Source organism: Cnephaeus nilssonii (genome assembly GCF_951640355.1).
Source record: "Cnephaeus nilssonii genome assembly, chromosome: 14".
Lineage (NCBI taxonomy): Eukaryota > Metazoa > Chordata > Mammalia > Chiroptera > Vespertilionidae > Cnephaeus > Cnephaeus nilssonii.
The window spans coordinates 78,140,721-78,147,198 of NC_137085.1; the positions used below are offsets into that span (position 1 = coordinate 78,140,721).

The 6,478-nt window shown below is 41.1% G+C and overlaps 1 protein-coding gene across 3 annotated transcripts in view; it reads right to left on the reverse strand.

The window, feature by feature from the left end:
- CENPP (centromere protein P) overlaps positions 1-6,478 on the reverse strand; it is a 316,284-nt gene that overhangs the window by 220,007 nt on the left and 89,799 nt on the right. The gene's annotated exons all lie outside the window — the stretch shown is intronic.

Consider the following 6,478-nt stretch of genomic DNA (forward strand, 5'->3'; position numbering starts at 1 on the left):
ATATAAGCTACTAGGCTGAACTATATGACTATCAACTAATCCAATCATACCATGAACCCAAGCTTAATTAATAAACATAAAAGCCCAACATCCTTATAGAAAGGAAATAAAAATAAAGAGTATTTCATAAATTTGCTCACAATAATACTAGTTGAGAATGTTTAGCTTGTGTTTAAATATTACCTGAAACACTATACATTTTGCCTTAATTTCTTAAGGGGAGCCACTAAATTAAAATGGAGACGTATGCATATCATGTAACACACTAACCACCTCCATGGGAACAAACGGAAGAAATAAACCTGTCTCTTCTACATGCTTTCACTATTGCAGAGAATTCATATGACCCCTGAGCCAAACTCATTTCCTCATTCCCAGTCTGTTTTGTCTAAACCTTAGAAATAAAGCATACTTGCAGCTAGAAACAAAATTAAATCATAGCAGCTAAAAATCCAAAGTTCTTTTTATATGTTCCAATTGCCTAAATAAATATAACTATGGCTAGCAAATAAATATCATGTAATCATGGACATGTCTGACATTAAAACCTAAATATGTTACAAATTCACCATATAAAGATTTATGTACTACTGAGAGAAATTATACTCACAAATATGATACATTTTTTACATGAACTCTTCCTTATATTGAGTCATACTTTCCTCCTTTTAAATGTCACATTTAACAAACCCTTTAGTTTGAGAAGTTCTGGGTTAACCAACTGACTGGACTTCAGGCATAAGCATGAGATCTGAGATGGAGATTCAAACCATAGATTTCCCATAAAACCTTGGAATATTCCTGGCCACTCGGTGATTCTCAACAGGGGTGATTTTGCCCTCCAGGAGACACTTGGCAATGCTTGAGACAATTCTGCTGTCCTGCCACCGAAGTGAGTGGAGGAGAGTTACTGGCATCTAGTGAGCAGAAGGCAGGGGAGCTGCTAATGGTCCAGTAAAGCACATGACAGTCCCTCCCAAAAGAATTATCTGGCCCAGCGGTCGCCAACTGTTCGAACCTCACGAACCACCAGTGGTCTGCAGACCACCCGTTGGCGACCACTGCTCTGGCCCACAATTTCAACAGTGCTGAGGCTGAGAAACCCTAGGGGCTAGATTCTAGACCACCAGATAAAGAAGATAAAGCACAAAGAATTAACCAAGATGAAGGGAAGGTTAAAAATAGAACAAAACTAATGCTTATGTGATTTGACTTCTAAACTAAATAAAGGTAGAGGATGAAGAAAATAGAGAAAAGATTCTTCGAGCTTCAGTTTTTGAAATGCAATCCACTTGTTAGTCACATGTTCTTTGTCAGTAGAACTAGGCCTCCTCCAAAAACAAACAACTCCTAGAAAACCCGATTCCAAAACGCAGTTCTGTTCAATACGGGCCTGCTGCTGAGAAACACTGCGGAGGCAGAACCAACTGGCCAGGCACACCGTCAACAACGTAACCTCCAAAGACGCCAGGGAATGTGACAGGGGCACCAAAAAGAGCACCACAGACAAGACACACTCCGTTTTGGATAAATGCCTGCTCTTAAGTCTTAGACAACGTCCATCTTTTATTACGGTGCAGTGAAAGCGAAAAGCTTTCTACTAGGATATAATAGTTCTTTGTAGGATAGAAAACAATATAAATTTCAAACATGTTTTATTCTGGGAACTGCACAGTAAAGACCTTTACACCCATGAGAGGTCTGGGCTTAGCTGTTAGCTTTTAGGAGGTAGCCAATATCCTTGTTTAGAGTTGGGGTCATCACATTACATCTTAGGGTGAGCTAATCATACCCAATATTGGGTTGGCCATGTCAGAAAGAGACCGGAAGATCATGTGATTCAGGATGAGGACTTTGGGTCATGCAATCTGTCAACCTGGATGCTGAGTTCAACCACATGGACACTCAATCGATCATGACAATGTAATAAAGCCCCAATAAAACTCTGAATGGGGCTTGGGAGCACTGAGCTGGTTGGCAAAGTGTGTTGTTTCGCATCAAAGCCAGGAGGGTAATGCATCCTGAGAATAATGGAAGCTCTGCACTTTGGAACCCTCCCATGTTATGCCTAATGTATCTCTTCTTGGATGATATCCCAATATATAAAAACCCTGGCAGTCATGACTGAAGACTCGACCAACCAGAAGTCAGTCCTGCAGTCAGCGCTGGGTTGCCATGGCGACCCAGCACTGACTGCCAAGGGGGCTGCAGATCAGGACCGAGGAGAGGCCCGAAGAGAGAGGCAGGGTCTGACGCGTAGCCTCTGTGGAAGCTGTTGATCAGCACTTGCCTCACTCTTTCTCTCCAGGCCTGGCCAGCAGCCGTGCCTCCATTTCTCTCTAGGCCTCCACCAGGGCTGCTGATCAGCCCCGCCTTTCTGATCAGGCCCATTGACAGGCCCAGAGACGCTGACTGGCATAGAAACCGACCAATCAGAACCAAATCTGGGTCAAGTGTGAGGAGCCAATGGCTGCCTAGGAGGCAGAGCTTATGACGCTGACTGGCATAGAAACTGACCAATCAGAACCAAATCTGGGTCAAGTGTGAGGAGCCAATGGCTGCCTAGGAGGTGGAGCTTTTGACACTAACTGGCATAGAAACTGACCAATCAGAACCGAACTGGCTGGCAGAGGAGGGCAATTGGGGCGAGATCAGGCCTCCAGGGGAGGGCAGTTGGGGGTGAGATCAGGCCAACAGGGATGGGCAGTTAGGGGTGATCAGGCAGACAGAGGCAGTTAGGGGCGATCAGACCGGCAGGGAAGGGCAGCTGGAGGCAACCAGGCCAGCAGGGGAGGGCAGTTAGGGGGGACCAGGCCTGCAGGGCAGGGCAGTTGGGGGCGAGATCAGGCTGGCAGGGGAGGGCAGTTGGGAGCAACCAAGCCAGCAGGGGAGGGTGGTTGGGGGCAATCGTGCCGACAGGGGAGCAGTTAGGTGTTAATCAGGCTGGCAGAGGAGCGGTTAGGGGGTGATCAGGCTGGCAGGCAGAAGTGGTTAGGGGCAATCAGGCAGGTGAGTGGTTAGGAGCCAGCTGTCCCGGATTGTTAGAGGGGGCCTAAACTGGCAGTCGGACATCCCCCAAGGGGTCCCAGAATGGAGAGGGTGCAGGCTAGGCTGAGGGACATCCCCCACCCCCAGTGCATGAATTTCGTGCACCGGGCCTCTAGTTTATGTATATAAACCATAACTATAATGGCTTTCAGTGAGCTCCATAAATCTAGCTTCTGGCAAATTATCATACGTGAGGGTGGTTTTGGGAACCCCCTAATCTTGTACTTGGGTAAGTGAGGATAGTCTTGGGGACTTTGCCCTCAAACTTTGTTTGGCTAACTCTGAGCAAGAAAATACGTTATTTACCAGTGCAAGTCTGAATATCTCTGGAAGCTTGCCTTGTGTAGTCATTTCCCCTTCTGTGTGGCTGTGACCTCTGACTTGGTTCTAAACAACAGAACATGACAAAGGTGAGGGCATATATGCGATTATGTCAGCATGATTGCTAAAAAGACTGCCATGTCCATCTTGCTGCAAGACTGTCTTCCTTTTTAGCTATGAAGAAACAACCTGCCATGTTAGGAGCGGCCTGATGAAGGAGGCGATGTGGCAAGGAACTAAGGGTGGCCTTCAGCCAACATCCAGCAAGAAACTTGAAGCTCTTCATTCCACATCTGCATGAAGCTTCAGCCAACAACCACATGGGCTCACACGCAAATCCTTTACTGTAACCAGCACTTGAAGTGAGGGTGCAGCCCCAGCCAACACCTTAATTGCAGCTTTCAGGTTAGATCCTGAAGTAGAGAATCAAGCAAAGCCATGGCTGGACTCCTGACCCACAGGAACTCTGGTAATAAATATATGTTATTTTAAGCCACTAAAGTTGTAATATATAACCAATACAACAGACAAGTAGTGGTATTCGTCAGATATGCAACATTAGTGGGATATTTCTAAAATGAAAATAGGATCACTGGCTAAAAAAAAAAAATCTCTCAGTGGTCTCTCACTGGCTATAGAATAAAGCCCAAACACCTTAGCAAGGTATAACACTCTCCTTAACCTGACCTCTAGTCCCTTATCTGATCTCTTACTATGTGCCACCCACTCACCACTTCTCTCCCTCCCTCCAAGCTCCAGCCATATACAACGAACAAATTTTCTCAAGCATTTACTCGCCCCACCTATGCAATGCTGCCCTTCCTAGAACATCACCCTCTGTCACCATCCCCACTCGTTACCCACTTTCTCTCCACAGGTCAGGATGGTGCAGCCCCCGTGGCCTCGCCCTCGCGGGCTATCACAGAGCTCTGCACATTTCTGGGTAGCAGGTCCCACTGTGCATTCTTTGGTTTGTGTGCTGACTTTCCTGCTGATTGACAGACTACAAGTTGCTTGAGGGGAGTTTTTCTCATCTGTGGTTCTGGCAGAGAACGGCTGCTCCCTAAACTATTACTAAACAAATAAATGCCAAAGTGTAGTCCTGGTCATAACTTTTCAAGGAAAGATATAATCCACCAATATTTTGTAGCACAAAGTATCAAATTGTGTACACCATTTGTAAAACTATGAATCTCTAAGATTCCCTATATCTGACATTTAATATGTATCCAATTCTGTTAAACCTGCAACACAATGTGAAAACAAATCATTATCTTCCGTTTCATTAGATATTTTCAAAGACTTTCAAAATTTTATTGTATCCTGTAAGCCATGAAATTGACAATTTTTATTAACCAAACCCAGAAAATATCACAACTAAATTTAAAATAATTCACATTCAAGTAAAAACATAAATATCAAGTTTTAGTTTAACCAAGTTTTAATTTGAAAGGACCTTAGACCAGTTTTGAATAGAAAAAGAGAAAAAATTAGTATTCTTTCATTTTCTATTTTTTAATATTTATCCACATCCACATTTACTACGTTTTTAGCCTAGAGGAGAAAGAAATGTTACCTTGATTGCTAAATGCACCAAAGAATGACAAAAATAAAAGTGAACCTTTAAAGATAGGCATATGGTTATCTAAAATATCACTTGACTCTTTAACCTTAAATTTAACATTAAATTTTGTTTCCCTCATTTAGCAAACAAAAATATATTTTGTTATCAAACCCCAAATTATAAATCAAATCTACTTTTTAAAAGCTGACTATTGGCACTTGAGTTCTTTTATATGTAACTAAAACTAATTTTTACAATAGAAATTTCTTGGTTCTAAACTAACTATAGTCTGGAACAATATTTTTGCTTCTCTTAAAATTAAGATCATACACTATGCTTTAGTTTGCTATTTTATTTCATTCAAAAACAGATGTTTTATCTCCTGTGAAAACATTAAAATGAAAAGCATGCTTTTATAACTATGTCATCTTCATAAATTAATATTCACAAAACATTAGTATTCATTTTATAAGGTAAAAACAACACAAACTTACAATAATTAGTATAAGCAGACTGAGTACAACAGTTACAAATATTCTAAGCACAGTTCTCGAGTGCAAGCCATTACATTTCAGCCCAGAGAACGAATGTGAGCAAAGCTCTCTCCCACCTGGGAACTGCCTGTAAAGCTGCCGGGCCCTGAAATTCTACTCAGCAGTTTAAAATCAGTGCACAGCTTTCCTCATTCACCCTCCCACTTGGGGCTTATGCACAGACATGAACATCTATTGAGGAAAACCACAAAAAAACTTCATAATAGCTACAATGGTAGGCTCCCCACCTCCCCAGGATTATTTTAAATATCATTTAAGATGTGACTCATCTAACAGTCTATCTCTAATTTTTTAATGTTCCAGTTACCTCAAACAATTACTTTTAACTAACACTTCAGTGTACATCATTACATAACTTTAATATCCATTGCAGGCAAGAACACGGAGCTGCAAACATCACCGACGATGTGATTCCTAATTTTTAACCACTGATTTTTGATGAGTGGCATTTACAATACAGCACCAGCAACTCTGAGTGATCCTGTTTGAAAGTATTTAAGAAAAAGTCTGAAATGTGTACCACCAGATAAAACCCACCAGTAAGCCTAAATTTTACCTATTACTTTCTCTAAACATTGATTAAAACTTCTATCTTTTTCTAGTCTACAATACTATTTTTTTACTTTTCATAGTTTAAATTTATAAAGCAATCCTATTAACTAAAAATAGTGATACCTATGACAATGAAAAAACTAAGAAAATTAAAATTATGGCTTTCCCTATATTTTGTACCACTTTTAAAAGTGTTAATGACTACTTTTTATAATGTTAAATTTAAAGTTTAAACTTTAAAACTTTTCTTAAAACTTGTTTTTCTTAAAACTTTGTTCAATACAAATCAAGAGTTCTTATAAAGTAGCAAAGTTGAAATATGATATTTTAAGCTCACATGAGACAGGATCTTGGGCCTTCATGTTAACCATTTATACTACAGGTATTCTAAGACTTCAAGTTCATAAGAGTACTGTGTTCAAGGCACTTAACTATTAAA